We start from the raw sequence: 26,098 nt of genomic DNA on the forward strand, positions 1-26,098 counted from the left end.
CAGTATCTCCAACTCTACATGAGCAGCTTGAGATACCTCAAGGTTGAATGCTTGGTGCAAAAAAAGTTAAAAAGCGAGACATTTAGCCATTAGATGTATAGGAAAATCCACAATTTTCAAAGCTTTCTCTTCATACTCTCTAAGGAAGAACCATACAAAGGATGTTTTCTCTCTAAAGGAGATACATGAATAAAGGATGAAAGATTCCTAGAGCTTTATATTCATACTAAGGAAGTCCATACAGATGATATTCGCTCTTTAAAGGAGAGGCATAAATGAAGGAACAAATATGAGGCAACAATATTTAATATGTTGGAATCCAAGATGACAACCCAAATCAAAGCCTAGAGAGTTTTGACCTAATTTTGGTTTAAGGAGATTTCCCTCTCGAAGCTACAGAGGAAGATGGTCAAGAGCTACTCAGAGGTCAAAAGTGAAATGCTACGGATATAGAGAAAAGAGTCATATTTTCTCGAACTATCCAAACCCTAGAAGGTCCATGGATTACAAGTCCCTATATAGTAGATGCAAAGGTGAAGGCCATACTGGTAAAGATTATCCTAGTTGAGTCCTTATGAAGGATAATGCCATTGATAATTAGTCAAAGGCTCAAGAACTTGCATCTAACTTGTTGGAATTGGACATTGCCATAGTTACGCATGCTAAGAAAAGAAAATCATTAGTTTTAAAAGAACGTAATATCCGTTCTAAAACCTTGACATTTAAGCTTCTAATAGAGCCATAGAGGAATATAGTATATAGCACTCCACTACCATAGAAGGATACATAGGCAATCCAAGAAGCAAAACTAGAGGTCCAAGAGATAAATGGATATACCTCAACTGGAAGAGAAAATAGGATTGTAGCTACTTCTTAAAGAACGAGAAAAAATGAAAGTGTGTGTAATTATCCCATTCCCTAGTTGGCTTGAGAAGCCAGTGGACCCCATAAAAGAATATGATTTGGTCAAGGACCTAGATACATTCCATCCTAATCTGAGATTTTGACAATTGTTGATGCCGTCTCCCAGTTGCTGCAAAATATTCAAAATCATTTTTCTTTGAAGATGTGGATTGAGGATTGCCAACCTTGCATCTACGTCAATAGTCATATGAAAGGATTCGATTCAGATGTGCAACAGAAGAGAGATAGCACAAGATATAGAAGCTCAATGCATCTTATTCTTATCTTCTGACAATACAAACAATGGGTATCTCTCAAAGTGGATAGGTACTTTGACTTTAAGATACTCATTGTGGATATATACTTTGACATTAGGATATTTTACATACAACATATTTTCCAATTTAATATGACCATAGGATATGACTTGTCAACTTATGTTTTATTTCCCAACCCTCCCCCTCAAGCTTGGAATGATCTTACAGATATAATATCGCAAATGCACCTCGAAAGTACTCAAACTTTTCTTCACCTAATACTTTAGCAAAGATATTTGCATGATTGGTTATTGGTTTTGATATATGTAAAGTCTATCTCTCCATCCATAACTTTCTCTCATGAAATGATAGTGCACTTTTCATGCTTTGTTCTTATATGGTAGATAGGTTTTTTGCAAGCATAATGCTACTGATATTATCACAATATATGATTGCTTCACCACCTATCTCAATCCCATGTCGCATAGAAGTAGTCTTGACTATGTGTGCTCACATGTTGTCAAAACTATTCCTCTATACTTTGCTTTTGTGCTTGACAAAGCAATTGTGGATTTCTTCTTGCCACTCCAATTTATCATGTTTGAACCAAATGAAAAACCATAACCACTAGTGGATCTCCTATTCATGATACTTCTTGCCCATTTTATATCCATATATCCAAAAATTGCAGGCTTGATTGCTTTCTCATAGAACAAGCCATAGTATTTGTCTTATTAATATACCTCAACACTCTCATTATTGTATCTAAGCGTGATTTGCATGGCTTTCGCATGAGTTGATTTATCACTCCCATGAGTCCGGTATTGTTATAGCTAAATAGACCAAAGCTACTATCTTTTTGAACATGATAACATCCTCAATATATTTTCCATCAACAACCATCTTTATGTTTTGGTCTAATGGTGTATCAAATGGTTTGCATACTGTTATCATATACTTCTCCAAAAACTTCAATGAATATTTCTTTTGTATCAACCAAAATCCATGTGGAGTGTCAATCACTTCAATATCCAAGAAGTACCTCAACAATCCAAGATCTTTGATATTAAATTTCTTATGCAATCCATGCTTTACTTTAGCAATCTTTCTTTCAAGAGTACCTATTATGATAGATGACAACAACCACCATCCCATCCTCTATATGCCTAACATAGAGTGAATAATCGACCATGATCCTATGCAACATAGAGATATGTGGATCCTCTCACACCAAACTCTAGGTGCTTTTTTAAACCTATATAATGCCTTCCTTAGCTTACATATATAATGTAGATATTTAGGGTATGCATACCCTTCAAGTTGTTCCATATATACTTCCTCTTCCAAAGTACCATTCAAGAATCCATTTTGTATAAATTTCAACCTTGAATTGAAGCCAAGATAGTCACCAATCTCATTGTAGTCATCTATGCAACTAGACTAAATGTCTTCTTGTAGTTCAATCCATATGTTTGTGCATAGCCCTTTTCAACTAATCTTGATTTGTATCTTTCCAAGAACTATATGGCTTGCACTTGACCTTATAAACCCACTTGTAGTCAATTTCTTTCTTCCCATAAGGTAACTCTACTACATTCCAAGTTTTGTTTTTAGTCAAAGCATCCATTTTCTCATCCATTCATGTATTTTTCTAATATTACTTTTAATTGTTTCTTTAAAGCAGGTAGGCTCTACATGCTATATATAAGATACCATTATACATAATGCATCTGTTAGAATATCAATCTCTCATTACTCTTCAGTCAGTCTATCTTAATGTGTGTGACCGATATTAGTTGGATACAGTTGTACACGTGTGTGACATTCAATAAGTCGGTGTAGTCAATGACTTAATCATATCTATTTTCTCTCTCTCTCCCTCTCTTCCAACATGGTATTAGAGCTTGAATGCGTGAAGCTTGAAGGCTTGGCAGTGGCCATTTGACATCAAGACATCAGATCTGAAGAAAACATCATCAAAGGAGACTGTGTTTGCAATCTCTTTTTTTTGCAGAAGCTATATCTTGCTATAGAAATGGTTTTTGGAGAAACATCCCGCAATTCTTGACCATTTTGACGTGGTTTACAACTTTACAGAAGAAAGTTTTTTCAAATTCTTCACAGATTTTGAGATATTCATCACAAACCTATGTAGACTGGCTGTTTACTGCAGTAAACATCAGGTGATTCTAGGGCACTGGTGGCTTTCATCCTAACAATGTATGCCCTTATTATCATGCATTTGAGCATGATATTAAATACTAAGTTTTGGAGCTTATTTGCAGACTCGAAATAGTGAACTGATTGTTGTCTTGAATTTGGAAACAATATACCTACAGGGTTAAAGTATCTGTGATGCTTATTTGCTACTAAAAAATGCTTGGATTATACCACTTGAGCAGTAGATGTTTTTTATGATATTATCAGTGCTGAAAGTTTAAAGTTTGGATTGATTTGTTGCTGGTTATACCAGTGTATTGACTAGTTATTCTCTACAGGAAGGATACTTATCATCTTCTCTTGACATATATACAATATATTTTGATCAGTTGGACATGTATCAACTCTTGCATAAAGTGATAACAATTGAATGAGATACTTTGGGGCTGTTTTGAGGCCTGAATACTCTTGTTTTAACAGAGAGAATATTGTTGGTTATAGTAGTGGGTTGGCTATATTTGTTACTGCTACTTGCATACAATACAAACATTGATACTTGTATGGATATAGTTTGTTACTGGGATGGTTTGCCACTACCATAGAATGTTTTGAACTGATTTGAGCTTGGTTTATGCTCAGTTAACTGTATTATTTCATTGTTGGAATACAGTTTACAACAAGTAGATTATCAGGATAACTATCATGAATTGCAAAAATCTGTCATGAATAGTAAGAAACTGGTCTTGAACTATAGGAAAAGAAGTCAGATAATTACAGGTTGTATACATCACTGAATATCTAAGCTACAACTATGGCAAATACTCAAGGCACTGACAATATCACTCAAATTGTGCGAGAAAAGCTGGACAATAAAAATTTTGCTTAATGGAAATTCTGTATGAAGAATTTTTTGGTTGGTAGAGGTTATTGGGATTTATGTACATGTGATGAGGTTGAACCTCAAATGCATGAAAGGAATCCAATAAATAATCAAAAAAGGGCTCATAAGCTATGGACTGAGAGAGCATGCAAGGTGTTACATTAGTTTTTTAAATTTATATTAGATGCTATGGTTATATAAATTATTGGATGTAGTTCTCCAAAGGATGTATGGGATATATTCATGAAGAATTATGAAAATGTAACATATGGAAGAAAGATTAAGCTAAAACAATAGTTCAATAACATGTCTAAGAATGTTAGAAGCATTCAGGCCTACACTACAGAGATCAAGAACATAACGGATCGGCTTGCTACCATTGGATCTTCAGTGTTTGAGGATAATATGATTGCAGTGAGATTGAATGAACTTGGCAAAGAGTATAAAGCATTTAATATCACTACAAGGATTTGAGCTAGTAGCGACGCCGATTAGCGACGGCGGATAGCGGCGTCACTATTGGCGTCGCTAATAGCCTCGCTAGCGACGCAAATAGCTACGCTCCACAGGGAAAAAAAGCAGCCGAAATCGAGTGCGGTTTTCATTTCACGTTTGCTCCATTGTGAGTTTTGAGAGCGAGAGCGAGGGAGAGAGCAACCGTCATGAGAGAAGGAGAGGAAGAAGACTTGCTGCCGCCGCCGTTGTTCGCGAAGGAGAGGAGGAGCCTTCATTGCAAAGAGGAGCCGACCCACGCTCGCTATATCTCATCGGTGAGTCTCCCTCTCTCTTTCTTTTGCTTGTTTAAGGTTTAAATCACTCTCTTTTGCTTGTTTAGGAGAGGAAATGAGAGAGAAAGAGAGGGAGAGGGAGAGGGAGAGGGGGGGGAGGAAATGAGAGCGGGAGAGAAAGAGAAAGAGAGGGAGAGGGAGGGAGAGGGAGATTGCATTCTCTCTCTTCCTCTCCCTTTTGCTTGTTTAATGTTTAAATCACTTTCTTTTTTGCTTGTTTAGGAGAGGAAACGAAGGAGTAAGAGAGAAAGAGAGGGAGAGGGAGAGGGAGAGGGAGAGAAAGGGAGAGAAAGAGAAAGAGAGGGAGAGGGAGGGGGAGGGGGAGGAAATGAGAGAGGGAGAGAAAGAGAAAGAGAGGGAGAGGGAGGGAGAGTGCATTCTCTCTCTCCCTCTCCCTTTTGCTTGTTTAATGTTTAAATCACTTTATTTTTTGCTTGTTTAGGAGAGGAAATGAGAGAGAAAGAGAGGGAGAGGGAGAGGGAGGGGAAGGAAATGAGAGAGGGAGAGAAAGAGAAAGAGAGGGAGAGTGCATTCTCTCTCCCTCTCCCTTTTGCTTGTTTAATGTTTAAATCACTTTATTTTTTGCTTGTTTAGGAAATGAGAGAGAATGAGAGGGAGAGAAAGAGAGGGAGAGGGAGAGGGAGGGGAAGGAAATGAGAGAGGGAGAGAAAGAGAAAGAGAAAGAGAAAGAGAGGGAGAGGGAGAGGGAGAGGTAGAGGGAGGGAGAGTGCATTCTCTCTCTCACTCTCCCTCTTGCTTGTTTAATGTTTGAATCACTTTCTTTTTTGCTTGTTTAGGAGAGGAAATGAGAGAGAAAGAGAGAAAGAGAGGGAGAGGGAGAGGGAGAGAGAGGGAGAGAAAGAGAGGGAGAGGGAGGGGAAGGAAATTTAAGATAATAGACTTATCGATAATGGTATGCAATGTGTTGCTTTGCCATGGGCCACGTACATTGGTGACTCTTTAAGATGGCTTAAAATTGGTCATGTCCTTCATAATGTCCAAGTAGGGGATCTAATTGTGATATGCATAATTCATTGTTTTTGTATTAACTTTATAGGCATAACAAATTAGAAATCATGCCAACTAGTCAATGGAAGGACTAAAAGAAAATGATACCCTAGCTAATGGTCATTACAGTACTTCATCAAAATGAACCCAAAATTATTGTTATAGAAGAAGAATCCCTTAAATTGAGTATATGATATTTTCTTTCAGGTCTTATGACTATGAGCAGAATTGATTGAAATAAATTTTATTACTATAGTTGATAAATTTCATAGATGGCATTAATTTTAATACACTATCCTAGGACAAAAAAACCACATTTCTAAGATGCTTTTTGTTGAGACTGATTTATTATTAGACTAAGAGATCCTCAATGATGCTCATAAATGGATTACTTATACTCAAAGCCCTCTAGTACAGTTTTTTACAATAACGAATAATTATCTACTGGGACAAACAAATCCTTGAGCATGATACAAGGCCGAGATATAACATCAAAAAATCTCTCAACTACTATGTACAATGCAAGATTTATGGTCAACTTGCAACTTGACGTACATCTCCATAAAGCTATCCATTTAAGCCTCGTTTGCTGTAATGTAGATAAGATAGAAAACGAAGAAGGTCTTATTGTTCAAGACCGCGAGACGTATCTTAATCAGCATGTCCCATGTCCTTGCTCTCAATGCAAGTTGGCAATTAGACGAAAACACCGATTGTCTATAGAACACGTACGACGATTTGGCGAGTTTCAATCTAAGATCATTGATCAGGCGATTGCGGATTTTTAGAAAATGGTAATTTGAAGTTAATATTAATCATGCATTGTACTCGCAAGCTAATTGAAAACCATACACAATAAGATTGGGTCTTGTTGACAAATTTTCTATCCAGGGGGGTGATGTCTCGACCCAAGGGGGAGTGTACCCTTTGCATCCAATTAGAAGAGTTCGTGGACATGTGATGGATGGATTGCAGGAGCCAATCCACCACTCACAAGGCCCATCTATACCGTCAATGCCAGAGGAGACAGACAACCTTCCCGACCTACCTACAATCTTGGAGCCTAAGATGGAGGCAATGATCGATGCATTGATTCCCATGGATGTTGAGACATCTGACCCACTTAGAGAGAAAGCATCCATACCATTATATGATGGGTGCCGAGTATCTCGGTTGAAGACATTGCTTACACTCTTAAGTGTGCAAGCAAAATACGGTTGGAGCGATACGAGTGTGACTGAGTTATTCAGGTACCTTGCACATAGGCTTCATTGATTTTTTTTTTACAGTATTATTGCAAACATTTGTGCTTTTTCAAGGTGTTTTATGATTTTTTTCAGGTTATTGAAATATCATATATTACCACCTGCAAATACTATGCTTGAGTCTCGTGACGATGCACGACATGTTTTACGGAAGCTTGGCATGGACTACAATAACATCCATGCATGTATCAACGACTGCATACTATTTCGAGATGAATACGAGACTATGGAGACATGTTCAAAGTGTGGTGCTCACAGGTATCAACAGGACTTGCAAGGGCAAACCATCCCTCAAAAAGTTCTCAGACACTTTCCGCTCATCCCCTGCATAAACCACATGTTTCGCACGTCTGGCATGGCAAGTTTGACAACGTGGCATGTGCAGAATAGGTCCACGGATGGAGTTCAACGAATATCAGCAGATTCGCGCGCATGGAGTCACATTGACTCTACCTTCCCAGGCTTTGCGCGAGAGCCAAGGAATCTTCGGCTCGGTCTCACCATGGATGGTGTGAACCCATTCGGTCTACGCTTGACTTCTTACAGTGTGTGGCCTATAGTGCTTGTCAACTACAACATCCCTCCATGGCTTTCTACGAAGAAAGGACATCTCATCCTTAGCTTCTCGTCCCGGGCTGCTACAAAGTAAAAAATATGGACGTGTATCTTCGTCCATTAGTTGATGAGCTTAAGATTTTGTGGGAGGAGGGGGTCACTGTGCAAGATATGAGCAGGCGTGATGGTCAACGGTCAGCCAACATTCGAGCCATTCTCATGTGGATGATGCATGACTTTCCGGAATTGGGAGAGTGCTTAGGTGAGCAGACCTCCATTCTCGCTGGTAAAATCTATATTTTATTTCATTCAATCAAGTATTCACTAGGTCATGGCTCACCTTATAGGTCTGGTTACCTCAGGTTATCATGCATGTCCATTGTGTGGGCCACAGTTAGACTCCCGAAGGTCACGAACCATGAAGAAGATGGTATATCAAGGACACGTCGCTTTCTTGCCGGAGGATCATGAACTTAGGGAAGGTTTTCTTGGACGACCTCCAACACGTATGAACGCTGCAAGCTGGTACAAGCTGAAAATTGTAAACCCGGAATCACATCCAAATGGAATGCGACGGTTCTCAGTTTTCTACGAGTTGCCATATTGGACCCACTTACAGGTCAACCACTTGTTGGATCCCATGCATATTTTCAAGAATGTGGGCAGCTTGCTATGGGACCACATCACAAGAAAGAGAGACACTATAGGGTCATGAATGGATTTGAAGGAGGTAGGTAAGATGGAGGCGCTTTGGCCGCAGTCGAGTGCTGAAGGGGGAGTGCAACTTCCTCGCGCTCCTTGGGTTTTGTCCACCAAAGAAGAGCGCAAGTAATCAAGTGCAGCTTCCTCGCGCTCCGACGGGTATGATGCGTTCTCTCAGGTCTGCATTTTCTAAAGATGACCAATTGTCGGGGCTAAAATCCCATGATTGGCATAAGATATGTCAGGTTTGTGAACAGAATGGATTGTAATTAGCGTGGGCATTTTGCAATTTGAAAAGTGGCCATTATTCATAATGCTTTCTCATTTGTGGCAATTTGTCCTACCGATCGCGATCGCAGGATGCCTTACTCTAGAAATTTGCGGGGCCATTTACAAGTTGTCAACTTTGGTGCAATGAATCTCACAGAAAGAGATTAAGACGTCCTCTATTGAATCCGCAAGGTGGGGAGCAGTGGAGACGGTCTGTCTCTTTGAGAAATACCTGCCCACTAGCATGCTCACGATACAAGTTCACCTTCTTGTGCATCTTGTGGACGAAGTGGAGATTGCTGGACCTGTCCATACGCGATGGATGTTCTTCTTGGAGCGCTTCATGAAAACCCTGAAAGGCTTTGTGCGACAACGAGCTCATCCAAAAGGTAGCATGGCGGAAGGTTGGTTGGTGTTAGAGGCATTAGTGCATATCTCACAATGGCTACCAACGGTGGAACCAGACAATGAAATGCTATGGACGCTGAAGGACGATGATAGACTGAATGGAGATGTGGTGGTTGGAAATGGGGTAGAAAAAAGAATGGATGCCTCAATGGAAGAGAAGGTGAATCGCTTTTGTATGTTGCACCATGCCTCCATGGAGACGTGGCTCGCCAAGTACCAGATTGCAAGGCAAGATCGAGAGGAAGCGCGAGCTGAATTCCGACGTAGTACACGTCATCGACCGATTCGATATCTCGAAGGCATGGAGGAGATGCCACGGTTTATGTCAACACGATGGTTGCATGGAGCCTTGACCGCAGCATCCAGCGAAGGGACAGAGGTCTCAATGGAGGAGTGGGAGTTCTTGAGGGGATGTAGTCCAAAGGTGATGAGGGGTTTAGAATGTGTCGTATCTAAATTTTATATGCGACATCTAATTTGAGTGTTTCAATGTACAGTAAAAAATATATAGTGCAGTGTGGTCGCGCGGACGGCATTTTGGCGTGGAGCGTATTGACAAAATGCGCTCCACAATGGACTGTGGTGTCATGGCAAGGTTTGAGCAAGAGAGTCGGCGACGAGCAACAGATCTGAACACGGTTGTGGATGAGATGGAGTATTTTGGGAACTTGCAAAGTATTATTACAGTGGATTACCGTAGCTTCTCCATGATACTATTCGATGTGTAGTGGTTCAAAGTGGTACTTGGAGGAGCTGGAGCAACAGTTCGACGAGGTCCATCTGGATTTCTCGAAATAGATTCCGAAAAAAAATGGATGGATTTGCACGACACCTTTGTGTTGCCGGCCCATTGTGAACAGGTGCATAGAGTCATTTGCTTGTTAATTGTAATACGACATAGTTTATGTCACAATGGTTTGAACTCGCTTTGTACGTGTTTGTGAACAGGTAATCTTCTATCCAAACCCCCGACAACCTCGATGGTGGTATGTTATACCTTCAACTCCTCGAAGTGCGAGAGTATATGATCAAAGCGATGTTCCAGGCATAGATGAAGAAAATATGCAAATAGAGGGGTCGATATTACAAGGGGTGGAGGCCACTGCAAGCTTGGAGCCCGCATCGGCTAACAATGATGGAAATACAGTAGTCCAAGAATTTTTTGAGAATGAGCCAGACTCGTTCTTTTGTGGTGACATGTCTATCGACCTTCCAGTGTATGCAGAGTTGTGTCAGGAGATTAACATGGGACCATAGAATACTTCATTCTTGGAGAATTATATTATTCAATTTGTTGTTTAGATCTTCCATAAAGGTACATAAGATATGTATTTTAAGAAGGATTTTTCAAAAATGATTTATATTACTGTGCTTTGTATAGTTTAAATTGATTATTCTAACACCATTTTTCATCTGTGCAGGTGGCATTTTCACGATGAGTCAAGGGATGAGCGATGAGGAGTTTCAGGACATGATGACACGCATGTCTCCAGACCAGCTCGCGAGATTCAGAGAGATGGCAGACCAGGAGCTGTCTCGTTCTTCGTTAGGGCACTCTGCTAGATCTGCTTCAGTATGATCAGATGCTTCAGCTTTGAGTAGACGATCTCGACACTCACGACTTGGGCCAGAGGGAGGGACTGCATCGGGATCAGGGCGTGCTGCTGTGGAGACACGGATGTGGTGTCTCCGTCTCGTCGTTCAGCTGGAGCTGCGTCACCTCCAGGATTTGTCACACCTGTGGGGATGTCTACTCCAGTTACTCCGGCTTTTGTGTAGCCGTTAGCAGGTGGCACCCTTTTGGTGGTACCCCTTTTGGTGGCACCCCTTTGAGTGCCACTTCGAGAGAGGTTACCCCCGTCGGTACACCGGATGTAGAGGGGTCTCTTGGATATGCCCAGGAGCATGGACGGAGATGGGAGAGGATCCATCTAAGGCAGACTCCTAGGGATTATGGATACCTGGTTGATAGTAGGTCAGGAGCCATCATCATGAATGATGAGGGGAGGAGGGTGATGGCTCGCATGAGAGAGTTGTGCCAATAAGTTTTTCGGCACAACTTCCTGGATCATTGGAAGAACATACCGGAGGGGAGCAAGGACTACATAGTAGCATCCTTGCACGAGGAGTTTCTGGTGCCAGCCGCAGTAGATAGATTCTCTACGGGCTGGATGATGGATTGCATGCGTACATACATGTCACATAGACGATCCGACGCACGCAAGGCAATCGAGAGTGGGGCTGCAAAGCCCGAGTGGTTAGATGCAGACGACTGGCGCCGACTGAGGGAGGAGGCTACAGATTCGCCAGGACGTTGCGGGAGGCGGCGAGGGCACGACTCGAGGCCGGAGTGGTCCATCATCTTGGGAGTGGCGGCCATAGGACATATTTGGAGGACTTTGTAAGTTTCTCTTTTGTTTTGCTTATTTGTTTTTTTGAAATATTCTTTGTACTGACAATCATGTTTCTAACAGTCAGGATTTTGTTTTCTTTGCAGCACTCCATTACAAATCGCAATCCGTAAGGCCTTGAGACTCGATATGCAGAGAGGCACGGTCTCAATGCATTGATCAACTGATTGTATAGACGCGGCAGCCCTGTAAGTCACTCATCTTTCTTGTTCGTAGTTACCATGAGATATTTGAATGCATTATTGTATGGTGGATTGATATGTTGTTTCTTTTTCTGCAGAATTCGTTCAATGCTCCTTTGCGGCGGGACGAGGATTTATAGCTCGCCCTTGGATCCTTGGAGCTCACACACCTTTAGTGTTTAGTCGCCTGATCTATGTAGACATTTTCTATGTATTAGTGATATCCTTTCATGATTGTACCAATCGCATTTTATGCGATCATGTATTTATTTCATGTATCAGTTTTATGATTTCAGTATACATTCTTTTTGTTTGCAAGCACTTTGTATGCAGTAGTGCAGAAACTATTTTGTATGGCTCTCATATAGCACACAGTGCTATATGTGCTGCCCTGCCACAAATTTTTTTTTCCCTGTTACCGTCGCTATTTGCGTCGCAAATTTACTGCGCGCGTCGCTATTGCCTCGCTATGCGCGTCACAAATTCACTGGTTGCGTGCGATGCATATAGCGACCCATATAGCGACACCAATAGCGACGTTTCTATGGTGTCATCAATAACGACGCTTTTTGCGACGACGGGGGCAAATTTTGTTGTTTGTATTTTCGTCGCTTTAAACATCGGTATAAGGTCTATATCTTGTAGTGTATGTCTATTTCTGTGAGAGCTGAATCCCCTGATTGGGATGAGCTGATTGCTTTGCTGCTACATGAGGAAGTTAAGCTTGGGTTGAATACAGGTTCTAGTACGTCTCAAAGCAGAGACACTATTTTTTACTTTAGCCAGCGTGGTAGAGGGGGCAGAGGCCATGGCTCTTTTCGAGATCGAGGAGAAACTCCAAACACTTATGGACATAATCAACATAATATATGGCATGGCACTAATACATATGGCTAGTGTGGATCTAGTGGCTTTAGAGGCAGGGGAGATCACCCCATGGTAGAGGTGGTGGATTTGGTTCATGGCAGTCAAATGATCGGTCAAACAGAGATACTGACTGTCATTACTACGGTAGATATGGACACATTGCGAAGGATTGTTACAAGAAGCAGGGAGATATGAAGACAAACGGTAAACAACATGGACACTATGCATCTTCTAACGATGCTCATCATGAGTAAGTTGACGGATTATTTACCATGCAGCATGTGTCTAAGAATGCATTTAGGTAGAGTAGAGATGAGAGATGGTACATTGATTAAGGGGCTTCAAATCATATGACACTTCATGGAGAATGGTTTGATGAGATGGTTGCAGGTTCACATGGTTATGTGTGTACTGGGAATGACATCCCACATGACCTTTAGCACACAAGAATTGTGCTTGATGGCAAAAAAAAGAGCATGTAGGATGTACTACATGTACCTACAATAACCAAGAATCTTTTGTCAGTTGGACAGATGGCAGAACAAAATTTGTATGTGAGATTTAATAGAGATGGATGCTTTGTTGAAGAATATGGTAATGATTGCAAATTGATTGCTAGAGGTCGAAGATATGACAGAATGTTTACTCTTGATACATCAATTCTAGAATTGAAAGCAGTCATATTTGCACATGATAATGGTGCTATACAGGATGTTGAGATATGACATAAGCGGATTGGCCATGTGAATGTACAAAAGCTAAAATCTATGCAGTAGGAGATTGTGTGTGGACTACCTAAGTTTAGGTATCATGACTTTGGACATGTATGTGATGTATATCAGTTTGGAAAGCAAGCACGATTTCCATTTATGAGACATGTACAGAATAGCCCATGGCCCTTGCAGTTGGTACATTCAAATGTATGGGATCCGTCTCATAATGCTTTGTTTGGTGGTGCTCGTTACTATGTATCCTTCATTGATGTTTTCAGCAAGTATACCCGTCTTTACATATTGAAACATAAGGATGATGTGTTTGATGCATTCAAGGACTTCAAGAAGCATGCTGAAAATGAGTTGAGTTGTAAAATTTCATGTCTTAGATCAGATAAAGGTGGAAAATAAGTCTCTAATTACTTTGACAAGTACCTTGCTAAACATGGGATTAGAAGACAGTTAACTTGCAGCTATACATCGCAACAAAATGGTGTAGTAGAAAGGAAAAACAAGGTATTGATGAAATCGGCAAGAGCTATGTTGAATGAGAAGAGTTTGCCAAATGGTTATTGGACTGAAGCAGTAGTGACTATTGTTTATGTGTTGAATAGAACACCTACAGCAAGGATTCATGATGTAACTCCATATGAGAGGTTATATGGTCATAAATCTGACATTTCACACTCGAAGGTATTTGCATATGTGCATGTTCCGGATGAAAAGAGGAAGAAATTAGATCTTAAAGCTGTCAAGAGTGTTCCTTAGTTATGATAAAGAGCAGAAAGCTTACAAGTATTATGCATCATCTACACATGAGACATTAATTAGTAGAGATGTTTTTGATGAGTTGGCATTGTGGTATGGTAATCCTATTGCAATGGCTACTTGATGCTAGGAGGCATATTTCACGGTGGATTCTGTGCCACGGTGGATTCCGTGAGGTTTTATGGTGGATTCCGTAAACTTTGTTGACCGGGGCTCATACACAAAGTAGATTCTTTGTGCGAGAAGTTGATGGGGACGCCTATCCTTTTTGGGCGTTTCATTAATTTAGTGTGTACATGGGTGATTCCATAGCGGGTGATTCCGAAAAATACATATTAAATTAATAAACGTTTATGAGTTTAGAGTGCGCACTCGTAATAAATTAAGGTTAGGATTGATTTCTAACCAGTTGATTTATTTATATAGTTGAAGACTGCTAGGTATTCACTTTTGTCGGTTTAATTGTATTATTTTACTAACGATTGTGAATGCTTCAGTTGATGTGTAGAGATAGCAGCAGTGGCAGAGGAAAGCATTGGAGGATAGCGTGTATTCGAGTTATCACTTATATTTTGATGGGCGCATACCTTAGGTATGGCGCCTATATTTTATCGCGCCTATTTATTGAGGCATTGGATATTTATTTATTATTTTGTATGCGCATGGACGCACGATTATGATATTTGTATTTGGACATTGTACTGGGTACGCCTGACTCTTTGGGCGCCCGCCCATTAGCTTTATTTCTATTTTGTGCTAAAGCAAACTCAAAAGCCAAAAGCGTGCTATTTTGTAATTTGGGCTATTATTTGAGCTTGAAGATGATTAATACATAAAATACATGCTTTGTGGAGCGCTCACACAAGGCATGGGGAGAGATTGCACCCAATTGGTCTCTTGTTCATGTCGTGCATGCTTTTTACCTTGAGTTTTGTGCAAAAAGTAGAGTTCTTTTGTTCTTGGGGACCTTCTGGCATTCACTACGCGAGCATATGGCATCCGATCTACACACCAGTGGTATCAGAGTGAAGCTGAGATCGAGAGCTTCCAATCGCTACCCATCTTGTGCAAAGGCGGAGCTCCTGGAACGATTGAGCTCTACAGTCCATTGCGAATGGTCGATACGGGTGGATTCCTGGCGGTCAAGAACCTCTGTTTACAGCCTCTGATCGTGGCCTGCAACGGCGGAGGACCACTCCTACATCCTCTTCTCCAAGTCGTGGATAAATAGAGATAAGTCTCCAAATTTTATAAGCTTAAAAGCTTAAGTAAGCTTAATAAGCTTAGTTTAAGCTTAGAGAAGCTTATACTTTAAAAATCGTCAACAAAACGGTGGTGGCAGGACGTGCAAGGTGGCGAAAATTCCGCCGAGGACATATTCATGTCCTAAAATTCGACGTTTTTCATTACTAATCTTAAAGCTTAGTCACTTAAGTTCTCAATCACATAAATCTTTACAAACTCTGCAAGTTTCATAAGTTTTGCAACTTTCGAAGTCAGTCAAGGGAATAGGGTTAGGGACTTGAATTTAGGCTTATGTGTGAGTTCATTTAGCAAAAGATAAAGATGCTAAAATAATTTGAGGCTTATGGATAGTTGTAATAGAGATTATAACAGTTTTACATTGTATAGTGGTATTATGAAAGCTCAATCAATAGTTGATGAATGTAAATAAGCAATAGACTTGATGCTTAATGGAACATACTAAAATCTTGCCATCGTGGGTGTCATGAAGGCAATTGAGAAGAAATGATAATTATGAGTCATCTTGGTCAAATTGGTAATGGATATGCCCCTCTTCTCGACGGTCACACTTCGCACATTTTGGAGAAGTTTACCCAGATTTTGACAAAGATAGAGAAACATAATTATCTTAGCCATCATCTAGTAATAGAATAGCAATAGTAAGGCACAAATTTGTGCCATGGGTAACAATAGTAGGAAGGACTACTTCATCCTCATTAATAGGATCCATTGCTGCATCTTCTTCTTCTCCGCCATGTATTGGAGCAACAAGATTGGTTGCAGGATCAACTGGATCTTCATCTATATAGACATCTGTTTCATAGTTGGCTCCCTTTGATGGGGCAAAGAGATTGACAGGTGTAGAGAGGTGGTCAAATTCTTGTTCATGATCTTTGATCTTTGGAGTAGGGTTAACATCCACCATAGCCATGGTGTGCATGGGATGACCATAGTCATGGTGGGCATGGGATAGAGGTTCTCTTTGGATAGGGCTTTTGCAGGAAAGGTAGGCTTCAAGGTAGCAAAGTAGGCTTTAGGACAAAGGTTCTCTCTGGATATGGATTTTGCAAGAAATGTAGGATTCAAGGAAACATGATTTTTTGCATGTGGGAGCTACAAAATAAAATCAAAATCAGATCAACCCATGGTCTTTTAAAGAAGATGCCAAGGTATACTTCATCAATCTCCTCTCTGATGTGAGCAATCTTGTAATAAAGCCAAAAAAAACCATTGAAATCTTTTTTGTGTGGAGCATTTTGTTGTTTAGTGGAGTTTTTCCAAAATTCTTATGATATCATGGTCATCCATATGATGAAAAGTAGTCATTCAAGAAAGACATTGCAATGTTGTGTTTTGCACAAAATTAATTTGGTAGTAGACCTCACTATGCGGCTCTTACTCAAGTCTATTCTTATAATTCCTCTACAAACAAGCGAGTTGAACTAGAAGCAAAGACAGTTTCAAACGAATCAAGTGATCCTTCAGACTCATGTAAGGGCTTTCATTTGTTAAATGTCAGCTTAGATAGTCATTATCTAGCAACCAGTGTTGATCAGAATGGAAATCTTCATGTATATGATCTACATTCCCTTCAGATTGTAAGCGTAAAGGTAAACAATGGTTGATCAAATGTGTTTGTTTTTTTAGTAAGCATCATAGTTAGACTTAAAGGTGCTAGGAAGACACTACTTAACAACATTATTTTGACAGGTGGTTGGTGATATTGTAATGGAACTTGTGGTAATACTTGCCAGGAAGCGCATGATGCAGACAAAAATTCTTATTCTGAGCTTTGCAATTGTGGCCCTCATGGGTGCTAAATGATTAATGCCATTCAAATTCCCCTTTTGGCATATGGTGGTAGAGACTGTCTTGTACATACATATGATGTTTGCAGGTATTGTAACTTGTACATTCATAGTCTATCATTCCTTTGTCAACATGGTGGTCATTTAATTCACTTTCAGAGTTCATGTTTTGGAGGCAAATATTTTTATTGTCTTGTGCTATTGAAGAGATTGTCTTATAGAGTACTTATTTGAGCATGCTTGATTTTTGAACTCAGAAACTTTGATGTCATTGAGACATTAGATGATCATTTAGCTTCAATCACTCGAGCAAAATTTGCTTATGGTGGTTTCAAATTGCTAAGCGCTAGTTTGAACAAGTATATCTTCCTCTTAAAGTCATGGTTTTTACTTTGGATTTTAAGATTCTCATGCCTATTTTGTCTTGGCCCAACTGTGAAACCACTTGCTTGCAAATCAGCTTGAAGATCAATGGTGTTTTGCAACATAGAGGCAATGGCAATGGGCATCAAGAGTACATGTTATCATCAAGAAATGGCTTCTTGTGGTACATTTATGATATAGATATTGACCCATACAACAAGCTAGCACTAAATGTTGGACATGTTGGAAGTTATTTTCATGGAAGGTTACCACAAGTCTTATATTGAAACATGATTGGCTTGTATGTTAAGTTATTTGTCTTGTATGGTTTCAAGACAAAGCACCTACTTCAACTAAAACACCCTCCCCTCTTGAAGTTGAGCCCATGCTTGGTGGCTCACTGCTTGCAAAGGAATGAGAATGCTTGAAACTAAAAGAGCGCTAGGTAACATTACACGATGGTTTTATGGTATAGCTTTAGAATTCTCATTGTGTAAGCCCTTTGTTGCTCATTTACTACCAACAAAAAATTCTGATCAAGGGTCTCATATCAACTATGATATGACTACTGAGAAGTAGAGTGTGGACCTTAGAAGCATTACAATAGATGCTCTCTCCTTGGTGGGCCACTGTCAGGTATATTAATAGCACAAGACTGAAAAAGGCTACTACTACTAAAATTGAAAAAAGCAATGAAGGTATGGGTGCTACTATTATCAAGTATGGCAGTGTGTTCCTTAGAATCATAATGCCAAATGTGGTGAAAGCTTTTCAACTAGCTAACTTACCTATATCCATCATAGTGGCTCTGGACAACTGTCAGTTTTTTTCAACAAGGCCCTTGATTCAGAAAATCATTTTTTCCATTTTACTTGCCATGTGAGCTATGTTTGCATGCTTGGAAAAGGTCCGAAGCTGTAGCTAGCAATCAGATTACTAGTAGCAACATGTGGAGAGAGCTTGCTATAACAGTCTAGATTTTTGAGAGCTGCTAGAAGAAGGGACTACTGTTGCAAAAACAAGGGGAATCAATTGTATAGTCTCAGGAGCTTCTACAGGAGACATGCTGTTTGGATTGTTGATTAAAATGAAGACCTCAATAGGGGGTAAAAGTACGTTGTGTGGCAGCTCTACAGAATCACCATCAACAACCGAGGCCAAATGTTTGAGATATGTGCAAGGTAAACCATTTGCATACACCAAGGAAGACAAGGATGTAGAGGAAGATGTTGGGTCTACTTGGAGGAAATGGAGGATCAATTTAGGATTGCAAAGTAAGAAAAATAAGTGTGTTGTGCATCCATGCTAATTGTATTATGCTTAGAAAAAGCACCAGTATTTGAGCATCTTTCAACATAGGCTTTAGCCTCTTAGACCTCCAATGCGGGCTCAATGGTAAGTGATGATTGGAAACAACAACCATGAACAGGGAGCAACAACATCAAGAGAACACATGTGCTTTAGCATCAAGAACGAGATGTCCACCTAGAGCAGCCAAATCAGGTTCTAGCACAAGTCGAAACTCAACTAGGAGGAAGAATGTTTAAACGCAATATTATCCTAGCAGTAAGGAAGTAAAATATAAGTGGAGTGAAGGCTCAAAACATCCAAGGAGCATCCCCAGTCATGCCTTCAGGTAATTCTGCAGCTATAGCAGCCACAAGACGTTCCTTCAATTTAAACTATAACTAAGGGCAACAAGCAACACCATCTAGGAATGGAAACACAACAACTGCAGCCTTCAAAACTACAAAACAATGTCGGGAAGGAGCCGTTTGGATCTAATCAGTAGAGCCCACAAGCACTACATGACACAAGAGCAGGCACTAGAAAATGCAGCACCCACCAAGCACCATGATTTTTGTACATTGCTGCTAGCATAGCTAATCTACTATGGATATACTACCTAAAATGTGACTGCATCACCCTTCCTTGTAGGGCCTATGTAGGCTAGTTAGGTTGCAGGTTTGATCGGCCTCCCACTCATTCAACAGACACTGGGCATTTCTATTTGACCAAGCCAAATTGTCTCATCCACTGTCACCATTCACTGCATCACTCATTCAACAAATCTTGGGGAATCGGTCTGTGACTTTGCAAGAACCTTTCTTGTGTTTCATGGAATAAAGGTATGCATTCGTTATCTCTAAGAATACTTTTTAATTGTGCTTCCAAGTGAATCATTGTGTTTTTCCAATTCAAGTGTCTTAATTGTGTATAATAGAAGGAGACATTATGAGGGCACCATTCTTTGTAATGATTAATTTTGAGCACATCATGGCCATTGACATGCATATAGCACGAGACATATTCTTTTGCAAGGAAGGAGAGTATTGCCGGTATTGAGAAGAATCCATAGATTTTGGCAGCTCCTGATAGCTATTATACTTAGTGGGTAGCCATTACAAAAACTAGTTTTAATTGCCTACTCAAATACAAGAGGAACACTAATTACACCATGACATCATCATCATCATCATCATTAGCTTTTCTATCTATTGCAATCATGGAGGACACAAGTGAGAATGTGATACATGCAGTTGTTTGTTATGCTTGAGAACTCCAACATGCAATAGCTAATCATGGTTTTATAATATCCTTATCACATTCTCATATTTATACATCTTTTTGTATTGCAAAGGGACATGCATACCATAACCATCGATAGCTATGTGGAAGTTCCTGACCACAATGAGCAAGCCCTCCTTCAAGAAATTGCCAAGAAACTTGTTACTAGTGTTGGGATTGATGTAAGTAATAGAAAATTTTCAATTCTACATTGGGGTAATGCACATTTCAACGCCTCATTTTACCATTTCATTAGCCATTAGGGATCAACTTGAGTAAGAATATAGTATCACCATATTATGGCATCATATAGATTATTTAAATAATATTTTTAAATAAAATTATCTATATACAAGATTTTTCTTGGCATAGGAAGAAAAGACTATATAGAAAAATATTATCCATTTAGGAAAATTTTCTTGACATAGGAAAGAAAAGCCTACATAATGAAAATTTTTACATAATTTTATTAGATGTGTATTATGTCTTATTTGAAATTAACTAAATAATCTCTATATAATTTTCTAGTTGAAAATTTGCTACATGATTTTCTACTTAGAAATTCACATAAGTAGGAATATGTAAACTAAAAAAAATGTAGCATTTTCAAGTTAGAGAAAAATTAGAATCACATAAGAAATTTTCTATATAGGAAAAATACCATATGTAGGGAAACATAGTGGAACATTTTTCCTACATATGAAAGAAAAAAAGGAAATTCCATATCTATTCCTAGTTAAATTACACATAAGTAGGGAAAGTAAATAATAGGGAAAGTGGAAACATTTCCTAGTTAGAGAAATTAGGGAATCACATAATCTAGTTTCTGTAACTAGGAAATGTTTCCACTTTCCCTACTTCTGTGTAATTTTAACTAGGGGATTGATAGAGAATTTCCTTTTTTTTCCCATGTAGGAAATGATTAAAAGTTCATTGTGTATGTTCACACTACAATAAGTAGTTTGCTTAAAATCAGAGGTCCAAACGAACTTGGATTCAAGATCTAAAGACACATGGACATTCATGGCACATACACAAACCATAAAGAGCATCAAGTTGCTTCAAATAATGTACACAATATAATATAAAACAGAGTCCTCACCCTACCCCTTGACAAAATCAAGGCATGACTTCCATGAGGGATAGGATAAGCACAATTTGATAAAGAGATCAAGATCTAGCTACAAACCAACTGCTCCAACACAGACCGACTAAAAGAACTATCAGAGAAGTAATCCAAAGTGGTGGTCTGACCTACCTACCTGACCTAGGATAGTTAGACCATGAAATCCTATTAGGCAAGGACTTCTATAGCCTAGTACACTTGAATTCACATATTTTTCATATTTCCATATTTATTATTCTTCTAGTACTTACTACTTAGATGTGTAAAAAGAAGGGAGTTGAGTGTATTATGACCCTAGGAGAATAGGGCATTGACCTTAGGATCAGCCTCAGTACCCAAGAACCTACCAAGCTCTTGCAAAAGGCGATACTAAATCCTCTTTTTCCACTCCCTTATTTTTTCTCCAACCATCTTTATTTTCTTTTGTCTAGAGGTTACCCTAGAAAGGGTAAGGTATCAGCCTTGGGTCTCTACCTTGGCCCCATGAACCTATTAGGTCCTCATTAGTATTCTGACCAAGATAGTCTTAGCTTCACGATCTGACTAGGATCACAAGCTTATGGCAACTCTTTGAGCCTATTGCACAAAATGTAAGATTGCCACATGACAAAACCCCATTCCATTTGACATATGGCACTAATCTCCTTATTCTTGATCCCTAGTCTATGCATCACCATTCAAGAGCACTGGGAAGGCATTAAAGCATGACAACATCCCTTGCTTGAACTAGAGTAATTGATTGAAAGACTACTACTAGATACTCATGCTCTACTTGCAAAGAAAGCTAGAAGAAAGGCCTCATTTGACAAGCATGTCAAGAAAAACTCCCTCAACAAGGGGGACCTTGTCTTACTTTATTCAATTAAAGACCATAGGTAGAAACTCAAATTATGTGGCCTTAGATCTTTTCATGTTCGTGTCATCAATAGAACATGGAATTAGGAGTTAAAAACTCTAGATGGTGAGCCATCACCCACTTTAATGGCAACAAAATTCAAAAATATTATCCAATTGGACACCCTTTACATGAACCACTGATGGTAAATGTGGAAAGTCTTGTGTTGCATATAGAACAATAATTTTATGAATAGTTTGAGGAATGTTAATGCTTGACCTTACTTGTGTATGCTATCAAGCTCACAATTGTAAATATAGGAGCTATGACAATTAGCACCATTGAGTCAGATGATGAATCTCTGATCCTAGCTGCATATCTTTGCACTTGCTTTTCTACAACCCATTGAAACTCCATATTCGAGATTTTGGGAATTTTCTATCAATATGGGAAAACCAAATCAAAATGGATTTCATGAATTTTGGGAATTTCATTAATTTGGAACTTGGTGCAATTAAACATATTACTACTTATGGTTGTTTCCAAGAGATTGAAAAAAACTCAAAAAGGTGGTGTTAATAAACACCTTAGTTTTAATATCCTTGAAATATTCAAGGAAAGTCTTTAGTCGATGGATTCTTGTAGACTTCCTTTAGCCTTCAATATAACTTTTGGGGGAATTTTAAAATTTTTGGAAGATTTTGTACCTTTCTTCATCCAAGCGAAGACAATGCTATCTATTGTTTCCCATCGTTCAAGATATTTTTTGTTGCACATCCAATATTTATCCCAACAATTAAAATACACCTCTGCATCTATAGCATTTTGATGACTACAAACTGGTGCCCAATATTGTATACGTACCTTGTTGAAGTTTTTGGAATGTCTATTTGTATCGACCTCACTTTGTGCAACACCAAGCCATATTGGATATACTGGATCTGAAGGTCTAACAAGCACAAAGTCATCTTTCTTAACATCAAACATTGGTTCAAATGCATGTTTGGGTCATTTGCTCAGAGGAACACAATAGTGATCATTCAACTCTTCCAATCCAATGAAGTCATCTGCATTATCTACATCTATATTGGTTACATCACTTTGTGTTCTTGGCCAAAAATCTATGAAAAATAAATCTTCTTGGACATTTGGAGTTTGAAGAGTGTAGATCATATGTTTCCAATAATCAATCACTAGTGTTATAAACTTTGTGAACTCTGCTTCAGGTCCTTGTACACTTGACCATCTTTTCCAATACTTCAAATAATCTTTAACTCCACTTACTACTTCTTGATGATCCTTAATGTACTCAAACATGGGCAGCAACATTGGAACACCCTTTGGAAGAGTAGGCTTTCCTGCAAGGTCTCTCTTCCATAATTCAATGCCACCTTCTCTTGATAACCAGTCTGGGGACTTTGGATGTATCTTGTATTGCATGACAGGTGTATCTCCTTGCATATAAAACTGAAATTGAAGAGGTTTTGAGTGACCCACAAGTGTATCTTTCGAATCACACAAGTATCCCTCAATGTATCTCTTAAAATCAGGCACATGTGTCAATAAGAAAGGTGTAGGACTTGTCATCTTGCATGATTGAAAATGTTGCATAAAATGAGGAAAAGTGAAGGTCATGCTCGTCCTTAGCTTCTCTGAAAATTTGCTGAACATTGCATCGATGTCTTCATGTGTATGACCCACCATGAGAAACCCAAGCTAGATCATCTTGAATGTTCCTCGTGCAACAAGCAATGATAGATATGCAAAGAGATAGTGATTTTTGTTTTCTGATCTAGAATTATCAAGTTGAAGTAGTAAGTTCTCTAGCAATCATTTGAAATGATGATGGTCATCCTGTGGGGTGGATTATCTTCCATGCATGATTTATTTTGTGCAACACCTTGATGGTGGTCTAGTGCTTTTTTCGAGTTGAGGGCATTTAGTAGCACAGAGGTTGATCTTGGCATTCCATCTACTTGTAGATCACCATTTGCATGCTTGTGTAGTCGCTCCAAGTTCCTAAAGCACCATGACAATGAGGCAATTGTGAAGTTAGGATCATGAGGCCATAGATCGAGTGAGAAATGTCCATATCTACCTTCTCCATGTCCATGTGTAAGCATGCCTATTAAAGAAACTGGTAGTTGAGTAGATCTTTCAATCTCTTTTGATCGAAGCCTTAACCTGGGGATATCTGTATTTTGCTAGTCCATTTTATCATGTATGATGCACAAGTTTTTATCTGGATCTAATGCTGAGGCCAAGCACCAACTATAGTATATGTTCCGACAACTTTGTTGTTGTAGTATGTGACATTGACGCTTCTTTAGAAGCACATTTCGCTCTTGAAGACACTTTGTTGCTGCAAGTTGCTCTTTGATCTCTAAGCAAATACTACATTTGGAGAACTCACTTGTCTTTGCTAAGGTTACATGCTTGAGCTCTGTGTTCCAAATACGATTGAAGGTAGACAAGGACATTTGCTTACATCCAATACCACTCAATGTTGTATTTATTTCTGCCCATATATCTACCTGCTTGTAAACATCTGGGATGACCAATTGTGTCTCCCTTGATCCATCTTGCATTGTTCTACTCTTGTGTGGCATTTGTTCTGCATTCTTCTTAACAAAGTCTCTAAGTATGGCTCTTTCCATCTCTGTGTGATCCCAAGCTGCTTATTACCCCCTTGTTTCCATGCATTGCCCTCTTCATGCCATGCTCAAATTGTGTTTTGTACTTGTAAAAATATGTCTTTGGGATTCCACAAATCTCATACCATGCCCTTCCACATACCACTTGTACATTGAAGATAAAGCTATACTTCCTTGTTCCCAAGTAATCAATCCTACATGATGATTCAAACTTGTCATAAACATAGTTTGTGCGGTCTTCAAATTGCAATCCCCAAAAGTATTTACGTAATTGTTGCATTGCTTCTCTATCAGCAAACTAACAACACTTTTCTTGGCAACAATCAATCATGGAAACCTGTGAAATGGAATCCATAGAAGTCCTCAAGTTTGCACCTTTAGGGGCAATAATTTGAGGCTTTCTATTGACCATACAATATGATCTCTTCTGAACAAAAATTGATTTTTTTGAAGAAACATAATCCTCATTGGTATCTTCCATGTTTTTGGCACAAGCATTTGTAGAGACAAATTGCATGTATGATTGTTGTTGTAGCAGTGATGTTCCATCATCAAAGGTGACTTGTTTAATAGGCCACCTTTCCAAAGTGACACTGTGGAGGTTTTCATCTATGTATGTTCCTGTGATTTGATCAAGGGCTTTATCTACCACCACACCAACATCCTCTTCTCCTAGCAATTCAAAGTTTATCACATTATATGGAAAAGCGAATAATATAACCCCTGTCCCAACACACACAGTGTTGCCTTCTGTCCATAGCATCACTGTATGTTCTCTCCAACTTTCACGAATGCTAAGCACATCAATATCCTCAGAAGGTAGGACATGGTATGATTCATAATCATCTCCTTCATCACGAATTGCTATTGAGTTTGAAACAACCACCACATCTTTCTTTCCCCATTTTGCAAAACCACCTACAGCTTCATGAACCTTCATTGCATCAATTGTTGGTAATGGCAAATATGCTGCTACATTTAAACATTTATCAATAGCCACTGAAATATATCCATCTTCAAGTGTTTCTCCATGGCATGTCTCATTTGGATGTATTGCATGCACTCTACCAAGTGCAACAATCTCATGATCAACTAGCAAATTCACAGTTTCTCCAAAATAAAATTCGTTATTAATGATACCTGTACAAGTGAGAAAATGAAGATTTTATCATTTGTATGTTGTCACCTGTCAGAAAGAAGAAAATAGTGATGAAATTGCTAAATACAATGAAGTATCAAATTTCATTGAAACAAAAAAATTACTTAAACATTAGATAGAATGAGTCCAACTTCCATAATATAAAGTATTAATGGAAACATCGTACAGAAAGAAGGGGATAGATTTGACCATATGGCCAAAAA

The sequence above is a fragment of the Lygodium microphyllum genome, chromosome 21 (genome assembly GCF_053477565.2).
Source record: "Lygodium microphyllum isolate KBCC chromosome 21, Lygodium_microphyllum_v1.1.10, whole genome shotgun sequence".
Lineage (NCBI taxonomy): Eukaryota > Viridiplantae > Streptophyta > Polypodiopsida > Schizaeales > Lygodiaceae > Lygodium > Lygodium microphyllum.